Here is a 25638-nt window from a genome sequence, read left to right as displayed (position 1 = left end):
ATTTGAGATGCAAGTGATAACCTGCATTTTAGATATAAGGAAACAGAGGTTTAATGCTATTATGTTGTTTTTGCAACAATGGTATATTCAGACCATGGACCCAAATCCTCTGATTCTGGAGTGTGTATTTTTTACCTTATTTCATGCTGTTTCTGAAATAAGCATGTTTAGTGGAATTCCTAAAATGCTTCACAACTATAAGTAGAGGAACCATATGTCTTACTTTGTTCAGGAAGGGTCACATTCACGCTTCTTGTCACAACATAATTATCAACGCTATCACCTTCCACTCTCAGAAATGCCCTGATTTGGCCCAGAGATAATATTGTCACCTTATTTATGGGAAACCTTAGGAAATCTCCAATTTAAGCTTCAATCTTTAAACTGATGTAAATATGACTAAGGATATCACTAACAAAATACCTAAATGTAAAAAAAAACTGTTATTCAAATATATTGTGAAGCATTCCAATATTAAAACAGTATGCAGATATATTTTTATATATATGTGATAGAGGTGTATACATGTATGTATATTCGTATGTGTATATAGGAATGTATATATGCAGAAATATATGAATGTATGCATATATATGTATGTGTATATATATATGAGCCTGGGATAAAAACTCACAAAAAGGCAAACTTATAATAATTTGATCCTAATTGAATGTATGTGTGTGTTTATATGTAGGTAATAAGATTTTCTTCTTTTTCTGTTACGTATTTCTGGATTACCCAAATAGTCTACAATGAGCAGGTATACAATTTATAGCCACAAATAGTTTTTAGAATCTCTCACTTACGATTATGGGGAGTCTTTCAACAAGACAACATGAAATCGCAATCTTTGGGAAAACAAGACCACACAGACAGAATTCCAACAACATGAAAATACAATCCTTCTTGCAAGTAGACCTTTATCATAACCATGCACTTTCTGACCATATTTTTAAATTTAAACTTCTTAAGAATTCTCGGTCAGTAAAGTGATCCCTCTGTTTTGAGGTGAAGCCACAATGTCGATTTGGAGAGAACGTGGCCAATCTGGGACTCCCGAGGAGGACCTGGTTCAGAACCTCCACCACTGACCTTTATACTTAACCTAGCCTGGCTTTCAAAGTTAACACTCAGACACTGAGCTCAGTTTCTCCATCTGTAAAATGAAAACTTTTAACTGGATCGTTTTCACAGTTTTTTCTGGCTCTGATAGTGTGGGTTTCCATGACGCTGAGCTTCTTGGGAAAGACTGAATTCCAAAGCTGTATTCCAGAACCACCCTGTCTAACCTGGGCTCTACTTTCCTTTGCATTTGGAATGAGCCCAAAGAAAAGGTCATTTTTTTGCAGACATCTTGAGGTTGTGCTCCAATGTCCTCATTAAATAACGGAAGCCCAGGCTGGCAGGCCCAGGGGAATAGTCAATCAAGAAGGAAAAAGCTAAGTCATTACTGGAACCCTATCATCAGAGCTGTAAACATGGGCATTTGTTCCTGAGCTTTAGCTCAAAGCCTGTTCACTTGCACTTTTTCCCTCGTACACGTTCTGTTTGTAAAATGCACATGGCCCTTCTGATAAGTCACCAATGGTGGGAAGGGAGAGAGAAAAAGAGAAAATTACAACCGTAAACGGGCGCTAAAACAACAAAAGATCAAAATAGACAGCCTCTGGCTTTACTGGATGAGTCACTGCTGCAGCCCAGACCGCAAAAACAAACGTGGCTTCTCTACTTAGCAGCAGTCTTCCTGTCTGGAAAGGAAACACTGCTCTGATTGGAGATATTGGCCATTTTGCAGACTTCAAAGCAACTTTATAGGCAAATGAACAGAAAAGAGGTAGAACAGGTAAGACAAATTTACCAAGTGCTTATCTCTGGAACTAGCTACTCAATGCTGATATGGAGCTGCAAGGAGCTGTTTCCATTTTTTATCCAAAAGCTGTTTGTCATCTTCCATTGTATGGTCATCTTCCATCCTGGTGTAGTGCATCCATTTTTTTCCCGAAATAATGCAAGTTATTTTTCTGGCTGAGACATTGTTTCCATTCGAGAAAATGTCCACCAGCCAGACACTGAGCTGAGAGCAGTTGAGAGCAGTGGGGTTGGAGAGATGAACAGATAAGAGGACAGGCTAATGGGGAGTGGGACAAATACACGCATCTCTATACCTTGAAAGGAAATCTGTGTTGAAAACAGGAAAAAAACAGTATCATGAGGGTGTAAAGGAAAGAGAGGTGGACTTTGACATACAGTCTACCAGACTGAGGCTGGTATGTGAAGAAAGGTCTATGCGTATTCACAATTTAGCAATGAGTCTGGGTTTAGTTTGGAGTGTAGAGTACAAATAAGGGTGTAGAAGAAATAAAGCTAGAAATAGAGATTGGGATGGGATTCAGAATGGTCTTGAATGTCGGGGTGAAGGTGCTGGGCTATATCCTGTATGCAGTGGTTTGGGGGAAAGGGAGAAGCAGTGACTATTGGAAGATTACAGTGACAACTGTGGGGAGGAAATAAAATAAAGGAGATGGAAGAGCCAGGAAAACCAGTAAGGAGATCCTTGCCACAGTTCAGGAAATAAGTAAATTATAGCCTCTAACCTAGAACATTGCCTCTGGCATTACAGAGGTGAGAACAGACACAGAAGGACAGAGTTATACATCTGAGCTTCTATTCTAATCATTAAGGATATCAATAAGAAAATGTTCACCATCACAGAATGGTTTAGTATCTGCTAAAATCATTGAGCTGAGGTGTCTGGCACTCTGGAGGCAGTGACCAACTCAGCTTGCCTCAGACAAAGGAGGGTTGCCCATTTCATAGAACTACACACTCCTCGGGATTTATTTGCTGTTTAGGTTTTGAATGCTATAGATTGGCTACTCAGTCCATATTTCCTTTTTGGCCTGTGGTTTTAGGAAATATTCTTGGTATTTAGAAGGTAATATTGCCTGGAAAGAAGAACACCAATTTATCTGTCAAATATCTCCTCTGCCTGTCCGACATTGGGTAAATCATCTGCCCTCTCTGGACCTTGGTTTCCTCATCTGCAAATGATCATGTTGTGGTGGCCAGTGTGTAAGACCCCATCCAGTTCTAACAGTTTAGGATGTAAACCTAAGAACAAGCAGCCTCCATGACTAATGTTGTCTTTCTCAAAACAAACCCATTCCCTTGAACTTTCCCAAAAGCTTTACGAATAAGCAGTGCAGGGATCATTATTCGAAACACAATTTCCGGATGTGTTAATAGAGACATAAAAAAGGGAAGTAAATTTTCCTGAGTACATAGTGATTTAATGATATATTCACGACAAGAACCTTGGCCACCTGCCTCCCAGCCCAGTGCTCTTTCCACTCTACCAGGCTGCACTGATGCCTAGGAAGGGTCAGTGAAGTATACTACCAAGAATGTGCTCAGTTCTCCATGATTGTTCCTGAATGTCCTGTATTCTCGTTGCTTTTCTAGAGTACAATCAGTTCAACAGAAAGGGAACTGTTTTATTAAGTTTACTTCTTAAAGACCTTTCTTTAAAAATCACTACCTTTCATTGGAATGTGTGCAGATATAAATCTCTTCCTTCTTCATGGTCAGTACACCCATGACCAGCTGCGGAGACTATGCATTAAGATGTGGCCAGCAGGTTGAGGCTGGTCCATCTACACTCCTAATCTTGGGTTCCTGTGGCCATAAATTCACAGAAGCTCTGAGCTGAAAGGGCCCCTAGAGAGCCACCAATCCAGTGCCCTGTCCAGTGCTTGATCCCTTCAATAACGGTTATAATGGTTGTCTAGCATCTTCCAGAACTATGACATCACTCCTGAATCCCCGACCTGTATTGTCAGTGGTCTCTTGACAACTTCCCATGACTGTCCTACAGTTGGCTCACATTCAACTTGACTGAAGTAAAATCTATCACTTTCCTCAAATACTTTCCTTTTCTTCTCAAATTGCATTGCCATTCTATCGTATCCAACAAGTTAAAATTTCATTCTTTTAAGTCCATTCTGTATTTGGCAAATTATGCTACTTCTGCAATCTCTCCTAAATCCATCCCCTTTTGTAACCACTTCACAGTCCCCCGTTCAGGCCCTATAAAGCCTCCTAACTGATTTCACAGAGAGACCTTAATAGCCAAACTACATTTTAAACTTTTAAACAGAAATATAGGATGAGTTTTACAAAGTTATTGACCATGGGACTTTTTTATTTTCCCTTCAAGTATCCTCTATGGAATGCCCTCTGGGAAATGTTCATCTATCAATTTCAGATGGATTGTAGTCCCCTATCATTGTCACAGCTGCCCACCCTTCTTTGCCTCAGCACTTGTTATTTCCTCTGCTTAGAATGTCCTTCTCCCTGGCTCCTGACATCTGGGGAAATCCTACACATGTTTTACGGCCCAATTCAAATGTCTCTTACTCTCTGAAGTCTTCTTTGATCTCGTGTCCCAGTATAACCCCTGAGCTCTCAGAGGACTGTGTATTTGAAATATAATCTAGTTGTGTAGGTGCTTGTACAAATCTCCAGCAAAATTCTGAACTCACAGGCCTTGAAACAACATATTTTACTTAGATCTGTTTCACTTGAGTCTAGAATGTGACTCTGTCCTCTTTTACTTCTTTCAACATTGGTTGAGTGACTTCTGATTGATGCTTGATGAAGTTCTTGCAACAAATTAACTTATGATTCTAGTACAGTGATTTCCAACCTCTTCACCTCCCTCACTACTATCTTGACATAGATGAGAACAAGTGGGAGCTTTGCCGGGATATGAACATGAAATTAGAAAGGGAGATGGGGCAAATATATTGGCAATTATAGCACAAAGTCCTTAAGGGAGAGGATTTCTGGGAAACGAGCCACTTCTGAATAACAGACATTAGGGGAAGCTTCCTGATGCTTCAGGATCAAAATTCTGTATTTTCTGAGCACCCACTCTGTGCAGCGCATTGTGCTAAGAGCTGTGGGCACAGATGAACCAGACATGTCACTGCCTGCAAGAAGCTTTCAGTTAGTAGTTGTAGAGCTCAAAACTGGTTCCCAAGAATAGAAATCAGCCCTACTAGCTGAAGCAAAAAAGAAAGGTTTATTTTAAGGATGTAGGGGTGTCAGAATCTAAGGTGTGAGAAGCAGCTAGGTCTCAAACTGAGCTGGAATCAATGGATGCAGTACCATAGGGAACCCAGCAAGTGGTTCTGCCTTTGCCTGCATTCTTTCTGCGTGCATGCTTTAACCCTCTCTTTTTCTATAGGCCAGTATTCTCAGTGTTTCCAGCTATTAGTGATTCAGAAAGTGAAGTGTCAGGAATGTGGCTAGCATTGAATAACACATCTAGAATGGAAAGACCTGCTGCCAGCTCAAGTTCTGCCTCTATTTGGCTGAGTTGCCTTGGATACATCATTTCCCTAACTCTCCTATTTGTATGAGGAGAGATTTGCCTAGCTCAAATGTTGACTTGGATGGTCTATCTTGAAAAGTTCTGCCTTAAGTCATTTTTCAAACTTGGTGGGATGTAAATAAATATTAAACATCTTAGGAAATAATGACTCAGGAAAATTCTTTTACAACTCTAGATTCCAATGCCCTTGGCCAGCTAATAAAACCTATTTTGGCAAATCAAAACCATAGCAAGATACTGCCTTACACCCACTAGGATGACTATTTTTTTTTACAAAATGGAAAATAACAAGTGTTGGCAAGGATGTAGAGAAATTGGAACACTTGTGCATTGCTAGTACAGATATAACATGGTGCAGTCACTGTGGAAAACAGTTTGGTAGTTTCTCAAAAATTTAGTATAGAATTACCATGTGACCCAGAAATTCTACTCTTAGGTAAATACCCCAAATAATTGATAGCAGGGACCCAAACACATACTTGTACACCTATGCTTACAGCAGAATTATTCAAAATTGCCAAAGAAACAACCCAATCATCCATCGACAGACAAATGGGTAACCAAATGTGGGATGTACATACAATGGAATATTATTCAGCCATAAAAAGGAATGAAGTGAAGATACATGCTATAGCATGGATGAATCCTGAAAACATTAGGCTAATTGAAATAAGCCAGACATAAAATAACAAATATTGTATGATTCCCCTGTATATAATATCTAGAATAAGCAAATTCATAGAGTCAGAAAGTAGATTAGAGATTACCAGAGTCTGGGGGAGGGGGAATGAGGAGTTACTGCTTAATGGGTACAGAATTTCTGTTTGGGATAATGAAAAAGTCTTAGTAATGGATTGTGATGATGGTAGCACAACACTGTAAATGTAATTAATGCCACTGACTGTACACTTTAAAATGGTTAAAATGGAAAATTTTATGATATATATAGCTATTTTTATCATATACACACATATATATTATTACAATAAAAATAATTTTTTTTTTTATAAAAAAGAGCCTGTTAGAATGAGTGAGCATAAGATTCATCTCTTACATGTAACCCTTTTCTGCCTAGGAACATTCTAGGCCTCTATCATAAGCTCTACCTTACACCCTCTTCATCTCTGTTCAGGCAACATCTTTGCCATGTCTCCTAGTTGAATTGCAATCCCTGAATCAGGCCATACCAGGGTATTTTGTGTACTTGAAGTATTATATTTGCCAAAGTGTCTCCCAATATCCTAAAATAGCTAAGTAACTGAAGTTTGGGGACAGGCTGCACATCTCCCATTTGTGCAATAATAATGCCTCCCTATGTACAATGCTACAAGCTTAGAAAGTGTTTCCTCATCTTAACGATCCCCAAAACAATCTTTATCCATTCAAATGCACTGGGATGGGTTTGGAGGTACAATTTTGAACAAAATAGACATGATCCTTGCCCTTATGGAACTGAAAGTGTTGAGGACAGAGGTCATATTTTTATTCCTGTTTTAAGACAATGAGATTAAGGTCAAGTGATTTGTTCCAGGTCAGTGGTAGAGCTGAGCCTCTAACCTGGACTTCCAGTTCCCAATCCAGGACTCTAACTTTGCCACCATTCTGCCTCCCAGCTAGGGAAATCCCTCAACATGCTTTCCATTTGAAGTTAACTGGGAAAGAATTTTTAAAAAGTGCTAAACCCAACGAGAACTTCAAAGTGACAAATAGGGAAGCCAAAGCATCAACATTAAGAAAGCAACAAAATAAACCAGCAGAAGCCTCCTAGGTTGGGGAGGGAGGGAGGAGGAGGGTGTCCTAAACCAAAACAACTAGTAACAACCACTTAAAAAACAACAACAAAAAAGGATATTTCCCCTGAAAGCTAGAACCCAGCAGGGTGTCCTTAAATTGTGAAAAACAGTGTTTGATGTGAGCATCCAGTCCAGCTGTGAACAGAACTCGGCTTTCATATCTTCCACACAGCGCTCATCAACTAGCTGAGCTGGACCAGAATGTGAACAAGCCTCTGCTTTGTCGCTTGCTTTCTGAAGAATGATCAATGGGAGCCCAGTAGGGTGGCAAGTGGGTGTTGGGTGAACTGGAAGAGGGAGGAAGCTGCCTTTTATAAGGATGTCCTCCACGCCCACAACACTTTATGCCTGTTTCTCCCAAGCCAGTGTGCCCCTCCTCTTCTTGGTAGCTCTGTATAAATCAAGTACAGGACTTGGCTGGTGGTGGTTGGATGGAAAGGATGATGTGATCTTTCTTTTCCTGAGCAGTAATAAGAAATTTTCTAAAGATAAACCAAATGTGCATTTACACTTGCCTCTGGGAACTTCTGTCTTCAAACTGGAAGATATAGCCCCCGATAGTGAACAAAAATTGAGGCAGAAGAGGGAGAGAGTGATTTCTCAGACATTCATGAAAGGATTCAATAGAACACGGTCCCTGCCTCAAGTGAAGGGAGACATATATGCAAAGCCACAATTCCATCAGAATATAACAAAAGGCACATACACATTTTGTGAAAGCCCAGGGGAGAAAGTGACCAACTCCACCTTAGTGGGTGTTTCCAAACTTGATCTTGAAGACAGATGTTTGCTTAGTAGAAAAGTGCAGTTAGGGTTGAGCGGAGAGCCGTAGACAATGAAAAAAAGCCATGAAAGCAAGTATTTGAATGTGTGAAAGTGCATGGTGTATTCAGGGAATGTCTGATGAGATGCTGCTTGTGTTTCTGGTAATAAAACGCTTTGTGTAGTGAGATAAAATAGAAGATTGCTTGGGTTTTGAGATAGGATTAAGCTTCTTTAACAATCAACCAAGTAATCTCAGCGGTTCGTGAGAGCAGACTTTTATTTCCAACTCACTTCACAGCCAAGTGGGTGATACTCAGGAGTCCAAGTTTCTTCTGTTTTGTGGCTCTGCTCTCCAGTAGGTCCTTGAGTCTGTCACACAGCTAGTAGATGGGGAAAGAGAATGAGGATCATGCATATATAGGAAGTTTTAAGGGTGAGGACTGGAAGTTGTGAACTTCACTCTTGCCCACATTCTTTTGGCCAGAACCTAGCCACATGGCCACACTTGCCTGCAAGAGGCTGGGAATTAGCAGCTAAGGGGAGAACACATATTGTTTGGCAAAACAGCCTCTACCACAGCTGGAAGTCTGGAGAACAAGATGATGGAGAGAACGAGGGCATTATGTTCACCTGATTGGACTAGAGCTCAGCCTAGGAGCTTCCCTAGTGCAAAAACATGTGATAAAGGAGGCTGGGAGGGCTCTAGGTGAGAGGTGCTCCATGGCCAGACTCCTCAGATGGCACTAAGGGAAGAAGATGGAAGATTCCAACTGGAAGGTGCACCACCAAGATGACAAAATTCTGCTCTAGCCATGAGAAAATGGACAAGGAATTATTTCAGCTTCAGCTCTTAAATGGAAGCAAACAGAAACTCAGCCAAGTAGACAACTTACAGCCCCAACATTTATAGAGCACCATGTGGTTTACTCTATGTTCACATGCAAAGTTCTCAGCTGATCCTCACAATAACCTTGGGAGAAAGAGCTCATTGAGAATGACCTTCCACATTTTAGAAATGAAGAAACCTATGCCCAGAGAAGTTACACTACTTGCCCGGGGTTACACAACAAGTAGAGGGATCTGCAACTTGCATCTACATTGTGTTCTTTACAAAGTTCTGTGGGTCTTTACCTGCATAGGGGAGATGCTGGCCACACCCTAGGATGTCAACTCAGATCTAGTCCTGGACACAGAGCCAGGTTCCTGGGGAAGTACTCCTGGATCACCCACCCTTCTGTCTGTGTGACTTTTGGAATAAGTGAACCAACTCCTCACTCAGAGAGCATGTACATGTTAGCTGTCAAATAGTGCATGCAGCATCTGACAGCCCTAATATCACTGTTTGTATTATCAGACAATTACCAGCCGAGCTCGTTTTCATAATTTGACTAACAACTCGTGACAATGATTATTTTTCCTTTCCTGGCAAAACAAATATAGCAGCATTTTCTTTTCAGCATCAGCGCTGATGCTCCTTGGCATTCTATCAGCTGAAGGATTTTTTTTTCAAAAAAAAAAAATGTTAGTCGTACTCCCCCACATCTCGCTAACTTTACAGTCCCTCATGGCATCTGTGTGCAGTGAACTGAGCTGTTGAGACTAAATGTAATTTGCAATCAAGCTTCTGTTAACATGGAAATGTACCGGCTGGTCTACTGCAATATGGGTTCTCATTCTGTCTAGCATATGGTTGCATTAAATCCAGTCTCCAGAATGTCTCTTGTTACCACATTGTCAATCCGTGCAGAGCAGAGAACCCTAAAAAACCACTAAAGGAACATATTTTTGGAATTGGCTCTTCTATTGGATCTTGACAAGAGCTGTCCAAAGACATACTCGGTTACTTGAAATGAACTAGCCCTGTCACATCTATGCACACATACACGCAGAGACACACGGTAAACTTGAAAACCATTTTTATGCTCTGAACTTGCAAGCATTGGAGTAACACTGAGGACAAAGGAAGAGGAGGAGGTGAAGGACTCAACTCTGCTAATTACATCTGAGACTGATTTTTCTTCTTGATATTTTGATATTCAAGGAGTGCCAGACTATCAGAGTAGGGCAGGACTTTAGCAGTCTTTGCAGCTAAAAGCACAGGTTCTGGAGTTGGGTAAACATGGGCTTGAATCCTGACCCCATCTTTTCCTAGTTTGGTGACTTTGGACACATTCTGAAGTTTTGTGTGCCTCAGTTTCTTCATCTGTAAAATGGATGTAATAAGAATACCTCACAATTTAGGGTGTTGTGGGGAGTAAATGCCTAAGCACCGCATCTGATTCAGTAAATAATGGCTATTAGTATTAATTCTCTTCTTCACCATTCTCATTTCAAACTCCTTGCTTAAATATCTTCTACAACATTAACCACTACTGGTCTTCCCTTCTGGTCTTTCACACCTCTGGTGTCAAAGTTGTCAGTCCCTTCTAAGCTAGCCCATTCTCTTTTGTACAGCTCTGCTAAAGTTATTCTTCATTGTGATGTTTAAGTTCATGTATCAACTTGTCTAGTTTATGACGACCTGTTGTTTGGTCAAGCAAGCTCTGCTCAGATTGTTACAGTGAGAGTATTTCATAGATGGGTTTACATGCGTAGTAAGTTGATTTCATCTATGGCTGATTGCATCTACAATCAACAAAGGAGATTGCTTTCAGAAATCAGGTCTTAGAGGAAGAACTGAGGATTTCAGAGTCAGAAATAAGAATTCTTGCCTCTCTTTCAGCCAGCCAGCTTCTCCAGGGGAATTCAACATCACCTTCATTAGGTTTTCCAACTTGCAGCCTGCCCTGTGGAATTTGGACTTGCTAATCCCCATGGTTGTGTGAACCAATTCCTACAGTAAATTGCTTAAATATATAGACTCTCTATGTTTATTCAGCACCTCTTATTCCTTCAACTCTCCTCATATTGTTTCCTCCTGGTCTGGTCCATCTTTTCAGATTTGCCTGAGTCTGTCCACACCACTCTTGATGTTGGCATCCTGTGCTGAGCATGATGCTGTGTCAACAACCTGTGCATAAACCTGGTGGTGAGTAAGGATTTGCCTGAGCACTTCAATGCAGCTTGAAAGTAGATATGTCTGCAAGTGCATTGAGCTTTATGAAAGAGATGGAACAGTGAAAAGCATCATCATGAGCATTATGAAGTAGACGGAACAGTGAAAAGCATCATCCTTTAAAAAGACAGATCTCTGCAGCATATTTTTGTGCAAAGAAATCATTTTTACAGAGGGTAACTGCCCCTGTCGTGCATCTATTCTGTAAATCTGAAGCCTTCCTGTCAGGACGCAGGAACAAGTTGCAGTTTATTTATTACTGGATATGTTCCAAGCAGGGAATGCATGCACAGAAAGTGTACTGTACAATAAAGTGCTCAGACATGATGTGTCTCCAACATATGAAGAGTACTTTGGAGGGTCAGAACAAGATGGGAAAAATTCAGTCATTTGCTTAACAACTATCTGTGTTCCAGACACTGTGGTAGGCACCACAGATATATCACTAAACTGGATGTTCCTGCCACCAAGAGGCTGGAAGACAGGTTAAAGCCAACTAAGATGTGGTGTGCTATGATGTACAACAGTGCCAAGTGCAGGATGCTCTGTGGGCTCATGGGACCACTCAACCCAGTCTTGTGTAGTTCAAATTCCAGAAACTAATAAAAATGTAAGCAAATAATTGTGTTAGAATGGAATCAGTGCTATATTAAAAGATTGTACAAAATGCTCTGAACGTTTTGAGGAGAGAATTTGTTCAACAAAAATTTATTGGGCACCCAATATGTGCTGTGTCTACAATGAAGAACAAGACATACAGTCCTTGAACTCTATCATTGTTAAAGCCCTGAATATGTGTGTGTGTGTGTGTGTGTGTGTGTGTGTGGATGGACATGAAAAAATACAAACCCTTGTCCTCCCTGAACTATTTATTTATTTATTTATTTATTTATTTATTTATTTATTTATACACTGTGATGCTGTAGAGGTAAAAAACAGGAATATTATGGAAAATAAGAGTGGGGCCCTGATTCAGAAGGAGAAGGGATGGATTAGGGAATGGCTCTCCAAGTTGTATTTGTGTGGAAACCTGAGAGATAAGTAGCAATAAGAATGAGATAGAGGAAAAGTCCACGTGTAAAGACCTGTGAGTGAGAATGAGCTTGGAGAACTTGAGGAAGTGGAAAATGGAGTGACAGGAAAGGGAAGTCAGGAAAGTCTTCTCAGAAGAAGAGGCCTCACCAATGAAGGCTTGCCATGTGTGGAGAGAAAGCTGGGGCACTACAGGCAGAAGGAAGGGCGTGCACAGAGGGGTAGAGGACTGAGAGAGCACACTCAGGTCTGGGAGAAGCTCCACACTTCTTGTGTGTGGGGTGAGAAGGTCAGAGAGGGACCTGAAATGGAGAGGGGCCAGATCTTCATGTTGTTGTTGTTTGCAAGTATTACAAGGAGGGCAGAGGCATTTCTTATGCACTCCTGAATCCCCTGCCCCTGATGCTCAATTAACTTTGGTTAAATTAAATTCTACCTCCTCTTTGTCACTTTGTTCCCGGCTCTGATTTGTGATGTGTGATGGATTTCATTTTGACATTCTCCCTACTTCCTTGAGGTGAGTGATATGGTGCTAAGGTCCATTGACATGAGGATTTGACAGCTTCTTAAGACCATGGAGGCTGCAACTTCAGCCCCTACATGGTGCTTGCAACCTGTTGCTGTGTCCTGACAGGAAGGCTTCACCCAAAGTTGTGAAGGATGAATCACCCCAGTGACACAGATGGTTTTCTGCTGCCGGTTGGGCATCCCTGATTGAGATCACAGGAATCAGAGGCATGTTAGACTGTTTAGCTCAGCTTTCAAGTTCAGTGGAGAAACTCATTAGATCCATTTAATTAGGGAAACCAAACACCTCCAAACCTACTTTAATGTCAGCCTAATTTCCACCACCTCATTAATATATTTTTTAAAAATATTTGCACCTTTAACTTGGTAATGATTTTCTTAATTCTTTCAGCACCAGAACTCCATATATTCAAACTTATCAATAAAGAATAAGTAGAACAATTATACAAGTGGCAGTCATGATTCTTTGACCCTACATCTTTGGTATTACTAAGATATGAGATTTTTGACTCAAATTTCTGTGTACAGGCTAGACAAAGGTGGTCATCCAGGTTTAGTCATATAATATTGCAATTATTGAGTATCTTTTTTGTCTGTAGCATTCTAGAGTTTTCAAAAAGCATCTGCATCGATGATCTGAATTTTATAAAATGTCGGAACAAAGTATGGGCAGGGAGAATTATCTCCATTCTATATATGAGGATATGGGGGCTCAGAGCCTCAGGGCCACTGTTAAATGCTTCCAGTATTTTAATTTTTCCCCTTAGACTGTAGAAGGTTAACCATGATGACATTGCAATTTCAGGTCAAAGTGGCTTGGAATACTGTGTTCTCAATAACAGAAATAGGAATGTCCGGAGGAGGAGCCAGTTCTCTGGAAAAGATTATAAATTCATTTTAGGAGGTGCTGCCTCTCCGTTGCTAAAGAACCTGTTGCTGGATTAATATCTGTGTGGCTGTCCCTTAGCTGCTCCAATACTACAGAAGGCTATCTTCTCAACCTATGGAGGTCAATGTTTTTCCTAACTCAGAATCCTTTAAAGTTAGCCCAAGGGTCCACAGTTAGAGAGCAGTCTCTTGAACTATCCTAAATATATTCTTGTAATCCACTGGTCTAGGCAGGTCTTTTATTCTGTCTGACACCAACACTGATTCAGGTATAAGTGTTACTGATTCGTTCCTGTAGCCTGTAGTTTGATAACATGCTTTCATATCTTTTATCTAATTTGATCCTCACAGTTCTTCTGTGGGATGTGACTTGATGTCTTTGTCACCTCAGTTATGAAATGGGGGTCTATTACGGTGTGGGGTGTATTCAATGGCAAACAGCTAATAGGTGGAAAATTGGAGACTTGAGCTTTGGGCCTTTGTCTCAACCACTGTGTCTTACTCCACTGCCTCTAGCACAGCTACCCCAACCTCTTTTACTTTCCTTCTCCCTTTCCTCTCTCACTGGTTTTCCTATTCTCTAGGAATCTTCATGAACTCCTCCCATAGTCTTCTGTCCAGATCTGCTCTTTAAAAAGGCTCCCACATCAGTCATGTAGGTTTTAGTATGAATTTAAAACATTGGGTTCTATGTCTTAGAGGTATAATATTCTCACTGCCATTTTCTCTACGTTCTCTACAACAAGGAAGTCTTGAGCACTTCCTCTGCTCCTGGCACTGGGAATACAGTAATGAACAATCAGACATGGCCCATGTCCTCCTGGATTTAACAGGCTTGTGGCAAGAAAAGCTCTGTTTCCTGCAAGTGAACTTTGGGGATCACATGCCGTATAGGCAACCATCTGTCCCATTCGTGAGAAAGAATAAACTTGGATTAAGGCAAGAAACAATCTCAAGATCCTATGATTTGAACCAGTTTTTGACTTCTAATTTTGGGGTTAGGAGTATTTAGCCAAATACTCTGCCAGAGGACATTTAAGCAATGAAGAGGAAAAGGTACATGAGATACTGATGTGACATTACATTTCAGAACAAAGAGGCTCAGGCTTCTATTGTCAAACTGAACATTAAAATATGTTTGGGGGTGGTGGTGTCTCTCAATAGCCCCGGAAACAGGCAGTATTTTGGCAGGTTCACATGGGTATACGATTTTAACAAAGGAGTTTCCTTTGCATCTTATCAGAGGACTAAACACTGAAGCCAGTAAACAGCATGAATTTTATGGTGGTTCCTGCCAAAATTTTGGGACAGGTCATTACAAAATTTGTTTGTGGAAATTTTGAAGACAAAGCACTTATCACTAGAAGTCAGTGTGCATTTACCATGAACAAGTCATGCTGGACATATCACATTTCCTTTTCTGATCATGCCACTAGGGTGGTAAATCAGCAGTCTGTGGAACTATTAGCAAAGGGCTTAACAAAGCCTCCTGTGATGTGATTGTAGATAAGATGGTCAAATATGAGCAGGATCATTTCATATTCACTGGTTTCCCAAAGATTAAGGGTGCTAACAGTTCTACAAAAGCTAGAAAGAGTCTCTGTTGAGGACCACAAGCCTTTTTTTCTGTTCAATATTTTTCATTAGTGACTTGAATGGATATCTGGAAGAAGGAAGGCTCAAATTTGCAGATGACACCAAACTAAAATGAAAAGCAAATACCACAGTCAAGAGGATGAAGAGATGACATGGTATAATGGAAAGTGCACAGCTTGGAAGACCAGGCTGAGCTTGTCTTGTCTTGGACACTTAGCAGCAGGGTAACACGGAAGAGGGGTGTGCCAGTGGTATATATTATGTCCCTCAGAAAAAGCCATATTCTTTAATGCAATATTGTGGGGGCAGATAGATTAATCTTTTGATTAGGGTGTGACCACTTGATTGAATGTTTCCATGGAGATGTGACAATCAACTGTGGGTAAGACCTTTGATTTAATTGTCTCTATGGAGAGATAGACCCGGCCCATTCAATGGGGGCCTTAATTAAATCACTGGAGTCCTATAAGAGCCCACAGACAGAAGGAGCTGGGAGCAGCTGAGAAATACTTCTGGAAAGGCACTTGCTGACACTTTGAGTTGCTAGCCCAGAGTTTTGTCCGGAGAAGCTAAGAGATTACAAAAAACACCCCAAGAACAGCTGAGAGGCATTTTGGAGATGGTCATTGAAAGCAGACTTTAGCTAGCCCAGAGTTTGTCTGGGAGAAACTAAGAGAACACCCCTAGATGCTCAGAGAGAAACGTTTTGGGAGAAAGCCATTTTGAAACCAGAACCCCTGAGCAGATGCCAGCTATGTGCCTTCCCAGCTGACAGAGATTTTCTGGACCCACTGGCCATTCTTCAGTGAAGGTACCCTATTGCTGTTGCCTTAGTTTGGACCCTTTTATGGCCTTAGAACTGTAAATTTGTAGCTTAATAAATGCCCTTTATAAAAGCCAATCCATTTCTGGTATTTTGCATAACAGCAGCATTAGCAAACCAGAGCAAGGAGCTTAATCTCTCTGAGAGTACAGTTCCATCAGTGTAAAGTAGCAAGATTATTGTCTTTTTAGATCAATGTGAGGATTTAAAAAGTGTGTCAAAGCCTAGTATCATACTTGGCACGTGAAACATATTCAATAAATTGAACAGTCAAAGCAATGATAATAAGGAAGAAATAATATCTATAATGATCTAGTGCAGATAGTACACAGGGTTAAAATAATATGAAACAAATCAGAACTTAAGATACATGTATGGGGTTAAAGGTGGGAGTATCAAGACTAAATTTATGACACTAAAAGCTTCAAAGAAATTCTTGGCACACATTAGGCACTTAATGTCTCCTAATGATGGCTGGATTAGCTGTGTGTGTTTAAAAAGAAAAAAATACAAAGGGAAACCTTATACTGATATTGTATCTGTCTGATGTCTTCAAATATTTGAAGGACTGCCATATTGAAGAGAATATGGACATATTTATTCTATATTGTTCTAAAGAGCAAAGCTAGGCTGAAATTTGATGGGAGTTCAAAGGAAAGAAAATTTGGATGACATTAGAAAACTTTCTGTAGTTGTCAGAACTTTCCTGTAATGGATCTGAGTGGCTTGGGGGCCTGGAGACTCTATTAGATCAGCTGGCTTTCCCTGTACTGACTGAAACCCTGGCAGCGCTGGTTGCATGAGGGGTGCCTCGAGCTAAGCTTCACGTGTTTGTACAGGAGCATTCCTGAAGTTTAGTTTTGTGCTGGGCATTGTGTCAGGTTCTGTGGGAAAGTGCAAGTATGAGATCCCCACCTTCAAGGAAATCGCAGCCCCTAAGTCTCCTTGCAGGAACTGAGGAAGACTTCTCAGAGGAGGCCTCCTTCAAGCCAAGACTTGGAGGATTAGTAGGAGTTTTCCAGGCAGAAGGGGATTCCATTCAGACAGAATAGCTGGTGCTAGGGTGAGAGTATGAGATGTCATGATATATTCTCAGAAAGACAAGTATTTCTGGGACTAAATGTTGCCAGGAATCTAGGTCATAGAGGACCTGCGATGCCTTGTAAGAAGTGTTGGCGGCTCAGCCTCTGTCCCTCTGAATCCTTTGTATCTTGACATGTCAGAGCATTGATATCAATGTATCGTAATTGCTTACGTCTGTGTTTCCTCATTAGACTGTGGACCAGGACCACATATGATGTATCTTTTCATCTTTGTGGACTAACCCTAATATTGCCACAGCTTATATGCTCAATAAATCCTACTAATGAAAGAATAAATAAATGAAAGCAATACAGATCTCATTTAAAGGAAGAGCCCATGATTTGTGAAGAGGCTTTGGGTTCTCAGAAGATTCTCAAGCTGTGTGTGTACACATCAAGAATTATTTCTACTCAGCTGTGCATTCTACGAGGTACCTCTGCTAATGCTAATAATAATTGCTAATATTTGTTTAGTAAACTCTGTACCAGGCACTATGCTAAGCACTTTCCATACCCTATCATTTAATCTGCACAATATCCCTCAGAATCTATGTACATATTTTCCCCATTTTATGGATAAGGAAGCTGAGATTAAGAGAAGTTGAGTAATTCATCCAAGTTCACACAGCCAGGATGCAACAGAGCCCAAATTTGAACCCAGGTCTGCTTGACTCCAGAGACTGTGATTTAACCACTATACTATCCATTGAATGAGGCATTTTATCCAGGAGAGGGCAGAGTTATCAAATAAGTCCATCTCCAGTGTAGATAGCCTTAGAATGAAAGAAAAGCCTTATCTATTTAAGAGAAGTTCAGCTCTCCAGGATCCTCTGGCCTCATATTCCAGTATAACTCCTGTTCTAGCAGTGGAAGAAGGAAGAGTCCATAGGAATAGGGAATGTTTGGAGGACTTGGAGCATCATGGGTGTGGGAGGTGGGTAGCAACAACTTCTCCCCCATCTCCACTCACACTATATCAGCAGTTGCAACTCCTGGTTAAAGAACAGATATTACAAAATAGAAGAGTAGCAATAGGGGGAGGCAGAAGAGAAACGGAAATAGGAGGCCCCTTCTGCCTTTGGGCTTTTCAAGTCTGGGAGTTCATTTGGTGGGGGGTGGGGCGTGGGGGTGGTATTTCCCTTTGTTTTCCATTCGGACTGCGGGTATGTCTTCTACCTGGGAGCCATTTACTTCTGAGGAGCTCCAGAGACCAACACAGAGAGAGGCAAGGGACTCTACATTGAGGTCTCCCATTGGGTTCTCACGTGGAAAAGAAGGAAAGAGGACCTGGATGTAGGTCTCCTGACATATCCAACCCAGTGCTCTCAAGTGGGGAAGGAGGCAAAAACCCAGGAAAGATGCTGTCTTCAAAGCAAACCCAGTTTGTGTGTGGATGACTTTTGCTTGCTATTGGGTCTGGCAGACGGGGGTGGGCAGGAGGTTAAGGAACCTCAACAGATGCCGGCAATCAGTAGGTGTCAGTTGCTATTCTCCCTGAACACTGAAAATATGGTCATCTCATGCCTGTGAAGATTAAACTCAGACCCAAGTTCCTCTCTTCTGGAATGCAGAACAGCGTGGTCTTCTCAGTGGAAGGGGAAATGCTTTCAGAAAGCCACGTACCTAGGGAATACTGTGGTTGTCTGAGGTTCTGATTTAGGAGTGTGAATCCTACTATTTTGTCAAAAGTCCTGGTGTCTGCAGCTATCCGTTTGACTCTGCAAGGACAGAGATGATAGGAAACTTGCTATGAACCCCTTTTTCCAGCCCTCTGCTTTGGTAAAGGAAAAATGTCCACACACTGCCATCTGGTGGGTACTATTAGTCATTGTGGCTTTAATTAGAAAGTTCACTTAAACACTCAGAAGGGACTCTGCGAGCCTATAGCAAAGCAGTAATGAACAAAACATGGTTCCAGCCCTTGAGGGACTCACGGTCTAATGGAAGAAGCTAACATGTCAACAAATAATTATAACTCGATAAGCATTGTTTTAAGATACAGGTGCCAAGTGTTACCAAACAGGACGTCTCTTTGGAGGCCTAAAGATGACCTTGATCTAGGTCTTGAAGCATGCTTTGTAGTTAACTCTGTGGACAGGAGAAAGAAGATCATTCTAAACACAAGGGAACAGTAGGAGCAAGTACATGGTGTCTAAGTTGTTAGTTCAGCTTGGCTGGCCTGTGGGAACATGGGGAGACACTATAGGCAAAGCATGGAAGGAAGCTAAAGCCAGATAATTAGATGATTTAGCAGTGAAATGATGGGATCAGATTTTGGTGGTAAGGTAATATGGACAAAAAGCGTCTGTGTACATGCTTTTCAAACAGTCTGAACCCTTTCATCTATTGAATCTCCTATGGAAACCCATTATGTGAAATAGGCAAAACCGTAGCTACTCTGGTTGAAGCAGAAGTGGGGATCCAGAGCCTGATCAGTTGTCCCCATCCTTGGTACATGTGGCTGCCTTTGGCAATATTTAAGGTTCATCAGAACCTGGTTTGAAATCTAATGCTGGAGGGGATTCCTTACTTAATAGCAGTGACCATCTTTTTCTCTGGTTTTCACAGACAACTACATCCTATCCTTCCTAGACATGGGGTATACATGAATTAGGTTCCAGATCTTTTCCTATCACTTTTACTAGGCTTTCTTACAGTCCTGGGGACCTCCAATTTATTGTAATCCCAACTTATGGATAAATTAACTTTTCCAGTCACACAAACTGCATCACCTGATCCTTGGCCTCCAGTTTTATATTCCTAGAGGACATATGCATGGAGATAGAGACCAGTCATCTCTGCAGTGTCTAGTAACCATTGCTTGTCCATCACTCAATATATCAGTTCACATTCAGTATCTATAGGGTACGTGCTGTCCTCAATACACAGATCATCCACAATGGAGTTCTGAGAAGGAACACTTTGACTCTTACTAAGCACATGCAAACTGTTGCATATATTCCAAGGGTTACATACTCTGGTAATGTATTGAGGAGTCTTTTAATGAATGACTGAATTGTCAAGATCTGAAGGACTTCCTACTCTCTAAAAGAGGTGTCACCTCCGGATTGCACGTGTCAAAAAAAAGAAGATTTCAGTCCAAGAATTGATCAAGACTGATTGTTCCTGGCTCCCTGATGCCCAAAATTCTGTTTTGTACCAGCCAACATTATCTTACTTTCTTCCCATCCATTCTTTTAGATGCAAAACACAAGTTCCACCCCACCCAACAGCATTTCCTCTTGTTCAATTCTCATGCTCCTTGTCCTTTACTCACACGTTGCCCACTCTCTCTGCATGACGGAAGTCAATTTGCTCTTACTTTCCCACACTGACTTCTCTGTTTGCAGCCTGGTACTGTCCCTTGTGTCCAGAACTGCCTCCTTCTTGCCGTCTGGCAGCTGACATCTGCCGCCTTTTTCCAACCTGGGCCCCCAAGTTTTCTTGAAGGCCTTCAAAAAAGTTGTTAATGTTCACTCAATGACTTTTTCCAGTACATGATTTTGTACACAGTGTTTTCCACATGGTTTAGTAATGACTCTTGCCTGCATTACTTAGGTTAATTGTTATTTTCCTGAAGGCACACTGACCAGTGTTCTTTCATGTACCTAGTGCCAAGTTCAATAAACATTACCAGAGTGACTATCACATTTTAGAACTAATGGGTCAGTCCTATTCTGTGTTTTATAGGAGAAAATGGAAATGTGACTTAGCTTACTGCCTTTGACAAGAGCTACTAGGCAGGAGGGTCTTTGTACATTTTGCAGACTTAATATAGATAGCTACTGTTCACTGACCCTGTTCAGTTGTGACTACTGGTTTCCATGCGTGTCTTCCTTTATTACACTCTGATCTCCTGGATGGAAGGAACCTACAGTGCTTGATTTGGGGCCTAGCCCACAGTACATGATCATTAATTACTTTTTCAACTTCAGTAAAGTTTCTCCAAGACCAGATGGTCACATTTTTCTAGAATCATTAGGAATGAAAGTCAGCTACGTGGTGAACAATGAAGTGTTATTCATGTACTGTCTGGTTCAACTGGCACTGCTCAACTAGCACCAAAGCTCTCTGAGGGCAGGGATGAGGGATGGTAAAGGGGAGAGGCTGTGTTGGTTGTTATGACATCTGTACTACAGCGTTGACTCCCCAGTTCCTGCTCATTGAGTGGGTAAGTCACTCATTGCAGACCTCAGTTTTCCCATCGGTGAAATGAGGGGATTCGCTCCCAAAGACCTTCCATTTCTGACAATGCTTTGGATTTCTCTGGTTTCAGCCTCAGGTACTAATGAAGCCCCAATCTTTGAATGACTGATTGAAACTAGTGAGTAATTTTCAATCAATAGACTTCAACACTAGATCCATTCCCTTTTAAAGATGTCTGTGCAAAGACCTGTGCCAATAATTCAGATGGCAAGCACACTTACAAAATGATTCCCTGGACCCTACTTGTACTTGGAACTTCAATAAGCTCAGGCATCCAGAAAGAGCAAGTGGGTTATGCAGACACAGGACACTATTATTAGGAGTTTGCCAATATAGAGAAAGCTAATTTGAGTTTGGAGATAGAGCTCATATCCCAGCAACAAGCTCTGACTTCATAATCTAAGATTATATGCTAAGTACATTGGAGACATATCTTGGAAATACCTGTTTGACCCGAAATATAGCAAAAACCCTAGTACTGCAAAGGATTTTAGCATAGGGTACTACTTTGTACTTAGTTATTGTGTGCATTAAATGCCTTTGATTGTGAGAAAAAGAAACACATTCAAGTTAAATCAGGTAAGTGGGGGATTTATTTTAAGGATACATACACATGGAATACTTCTCAGACTTTAAAGGAGGCCAGGCAAATCTTAACAATCAGGTCTCACAGTGCCTAGGTGGAAATGTATCTGGCTCCAACAGATCTGCTTGGGTTTGCTCCAGGGATTGGGGAAGCCAGAGCTCTGGGGCTAGTTTTTGTGTTCCACCTTCAATGTGACTCACCTACCCTTTCCATTTCTGTGTCTCTTCAAATATATCTTTTTCCTGCCACTAAGCTGCATGATTTGCTCCATATTTTAAAATCTGGAGAGACATAATCTCATTGCTATGGTTAATTCCATAGCCCATGGTTGGGTAGATTTTTTCTTTAAGTCATCCCTTTGTTTGCTGATTAATCTATATTTTGGCCATCCTTGGGTCATGTGAACTTCCTGGTTCAGTTTTGACCGGAGGCAGGATCTAGGATATAAACATGGCTAGTCCTGAACTGACTAAGTACTGAGAGATCCCCTATTCCAGTGCAGACTAGGGGTAGGCAGTTTCCTTCAAAACGGGGTATATGATGGACACATCTGCTCCATTGGAAATGTTTAGTTTGATGAAGAAAAGACCAAAGAACGAGTAGAATCATTACTTCCAATATTTAAAAACTATCTTATGAAAGCAGAATTTGGTGTGTCTCAGGTCACTCTAGATACTAGGAATAGGAACATGAAATATAGGTAAAAATTTTGACTTGAAGAAATTTTTCTTACAGGTCGCAATATAGATGGGGTGGGAGGTTATGTCAGATGGGGAGGTTGCCATTGACAAGCCTTTACAAATATCTTCATTACTATTTATTGAGTATTTATGTGCCAGGCAATGGCTAGTATTTTAAATAAGTATTTTACTTTTAATTATCTGGTTATCAGTCACGATCTGTCTTCTTTCAGTTTTGCTAGAAGTAGAACTTGAGAAGGGATTCAGATGCCCATGGTTTATTGAGGGCACATGCTTCAGGAAAAATCTGCAAGAGAATAAGGAAAGCCAGGTAGGAAGGGAAGAACTGAGCAACAATGGGGCCTCAGGCAAAATCTAGCATTATTCTAATCCGGGGGAGTTCTGGAGTGTAATTCACACTGGAGGATTATTCCACCTCGGCTTTTGGAACCCTCTGTCAGTCAGTGATTGGCTGTATGGGGTGAAGGGTTTTAACCTCCCAATTCTCTCAGACCCACTTTAGACATCAGACCTCCAGAACTATAAGATAATAATTCTGTGTTTTTATAACCACTAAGTTTTTAGTAACTTGTTACGGCAGCAATAGAAAACTAATTCAGGCTATTTTTATGGAGGCAGGGCCAACAGGGTTGAATGCATAGTGTGAGAGAAAGAGTTAGTGAAGGAGCAGTTGTAAGAATCGGAAGACTTGCTTTGGATGACATTGGATCCAGATTCATTTGACCACACTGAGCCAGGTCAACTTTCAGGAGCGATGCACCCCACTTGACTGATCAGATGGGTTTCTCTGCTGCCATCGCCCTTCCCCTAAATTCCCAGCAGAGTTTCACACCCTCTCTGCAGACTGTCTCCATCAGCACTTCCTCACTGTTCTCTGAGGGCAGCAGGCAGCACAGAGCTGGAGGAGATTAGACACATATATTTTATTTTAAGGCACAGCTGAGAAAACATTCAGAAAATAGAAGGTTATTTTGATGTAAACTGTATTATCTGGAGGCCTGTTGATGGTCTGTCGATGGGCTTCTGAGGCTGTGGGATAGATTCCTTATACCAATAGTCACTGAGACAGATACTTACAACCACTCGCATAGCCTTCAGCTAGCCTCAGCTAGAATGAGAGGCTTATGTGTGTAGTGACAGGAGTTAAGCCAGGGAGATGGGACAGCCAATTCTGACCCTGGTTCTTTTACTCACTTGTTGTCACTCTCTCTTTTTGAATCTCAGCATTCCCATATGTAAAATGAGGTGCTGGAACCAATGTTTTCCAAGTACGCTTAGTCCTGGTTCTCTTGTTCTTGCTGACGTCAGTGCCATGTCTTAGACAGAAGCTTGAAAGAATGTCCAGCCATCCAGTGTCTCAGCACTGTTCTGCCATGGGTCCTGAGGAGCAGGCACTGACCTACTTCCCTTCCCTTCCTTCCCATCCTTAGGGGTCTTTATTATGATCCTAGGTCTGTCACTATTCGTGCTGCAGTTAGAGACCTTGTTTCTATTCCAAGTGGTCAGTGACTCACTTGTCCGTGGCACTAAGCAGGGAGGACAGACTCCATTAGGTAGAGTCCACGGCAGATGGCCATGCTTCCTTTCCAGACTGAACATCAAATGCCAGGAACTCGGTAAGGGGCACCCTCCTTCAGACTTTGAGCTCTGTGAGGCGGAGAAGCAGGCCAGGTTCCGGCCACCTTCTGTTCTGGTTTGCCTAATGACGCTTTTGGCGAAAGACAAGGAAGAATAGAAAAAGCAAAGAAGGAAGTGATTAATCTGTTAAGGGAGTGTGGTAGGCATCTTTTGCCCTTAGGGAGGAAGTATCCATGAAAATAAAACAAAACACAAAGCACAGTGCTGTTGCATCCCAGGAGGATGAGCAAACTTTTGCGAACCTGTTCTCCATCTTCCTCTCTAGGCCGCATTGATGAATCGGAAAATGTTGTATGACAGGATTTCTCAGAAATATGCCATTTTCTCTCCTTTCCGACTGTGGGGAACCTGACCTGTCTAACAGCACCAAAGACTGAATTATTCGTGTTGTGTATTGTGCAATGCATGTTAGAGAGACTAATAAAAACTTGAATAAGAAGCAAATGGATTAAAAAGATAGTATCTATTTACTGTGACACTTTATACATGTTACATAATTCTTTTGGATTTAGAGGCCATATTTATAAAATGTAGATTCTGATCAAATCTTTTACAATGGAAAAGATGTTGACCATCAACATCACAGTCATTTGTCATCACCATTGGTGGGTCCTTTGAAACATCACAGAAAATAAAGACTATCATTATTTCTTGACTTTCAAACTGTTCCTTTACCCACTTCTCTCACTTAGTCCCCAGATTAGTGAACTAGGGCTCTAGGTGGAGGAAGTGAGGCTCAGAGAGGGTGAATGGTGCTAATGCCATTTAATAATTTCAGATGGGTAGAACAGGTATCACAGTTCATAAAAGGTCCTTCAATGTTCCCGCCACCTTGGAGCTGCACTGGCATCAGCCCATCTAGCTTAGTTCGTCTCCATCTTGTTGTGTTCTGTCTCTTTCCCTTCTCTTCACAGCTCTGTAGCCTTCTTTCCACACACTCTTTTCTTAGGAATAAAACCAAAGTATTCTCATTTTCACTGCAAATGTTTTGCTCCCTTCTCTGAAGTGCACTTTCCATCCCAAGAGCTTATCAAGGTAATTTTGTTCCTTTTGCCGCAGACAGAGGCAATTTTCTTCTTAAAAAGAATTATTGTGAAAGTTGTTAAGATAATAAAGGTTACTGTCTCCAGGATTTTCTTCCAAGTAGCTGGCAGTTATTCCTACAACAATAAAAATGTGCTGTACTCATACCACATTTATACTTTGCTGCCCTATGCCATTCTGTACTCACAACTTTTGCTTCAATGCTAAATCACAGTGTACACTTTTAAAAAATGTTTGCAAAGGCAATTAATCTGAGCAAAACATGTAATATAAAATCAAAGTTCCTCTCCAGCTTTTAAAGAAAAAGATATGCAAGCAGAAAGGGCAGATTCAACTCTGGGGAAAATTAGAAAAGGTTTCACAAGGAAGAGTTCTCAGGAGGATGGCATATTTCAATGGGTGAAGGAAGAGATGGAGGTAGCATTTCAGGTAGAGGAAATAAGATGGAGAGAAGCAGAGGAGAACAAATGAGCATGGTGTATCAAGGTAATGGAGAGAGGTAAATG

The sequence above is a fragment of the Choloepus didactylus genome, chromosome 1, assembly GCF_015220235.1.
Source record: "Choloepus didactylus isolate mChoDid1 chromosome 1, mChoDid1.pri, whole genome shotgun sequence".
NCBI lineage: Eukaryota > Metazoa > Chordata > Mammalia > Pilosa > Megalonychidae > Choloepus > Choloepus didactylus.
This window is presented reverse-complemented; position numbering follows the sequence as displayed.